Raw genomic sequence first — 516 nt, 5'->3', positions numbered from 1 at the left:
ACTTACAATAAATATTTGGTCTGGCAAGTAGCCTCCCTCCTCAATAAGCACCTTCTGATAACTTTATTGTTTCCAATTTACTTTCAGTTGTGAACATTTTCTATTTCTTTGATGCATCATGAACATTTACATCTTATGCTTTGGAGACATGATTATAAAGGTAAATAAATGGAAATGTTGAGCAAAATGCAAAGTTACACACTCAATACAAGGTCAATGGCAGTGTAAATCATCTTAAAAAGGAAGATAGCATTCTCCTTTCTTGATACAATGAACTGTTGAAGCCTTACAATATATTCCAGAGCAGTGTACCATTGTAATGCTTATGTTCAATGTTATGAACCATTGTATTTTACCAAAATTTTAATGCAATAGGCATCATGGCAGTTTATAAATTGGATTCTCTTGACTTGGGGATTTATTGTATTTGGTGCTCTTCACCAACACCATAATTCAAATGCATCAAAGCTTTCACAAGCATGAGTCAATTGAAAGCTTAGCTCAGATAAGTTTTAG

This window comes from Chrysochloris asiatica, unplaced genomic scaffold (genome assembly GCF_000296735.1).
Source record: "Chrysochloris asiatica unplaced genomic scaffold, ChrAsi1.0 scaffold00226, whole genome shotgun sequence".
NCBI lineage: Eukaryota > Metazoa > Chordata > Mammalia > Afrosoricida > Chrysochloridae > Chrysochloris > Chrysochloris asiatica.
This window is presented reverse-complemented; position numbering follows the sequence as displayed.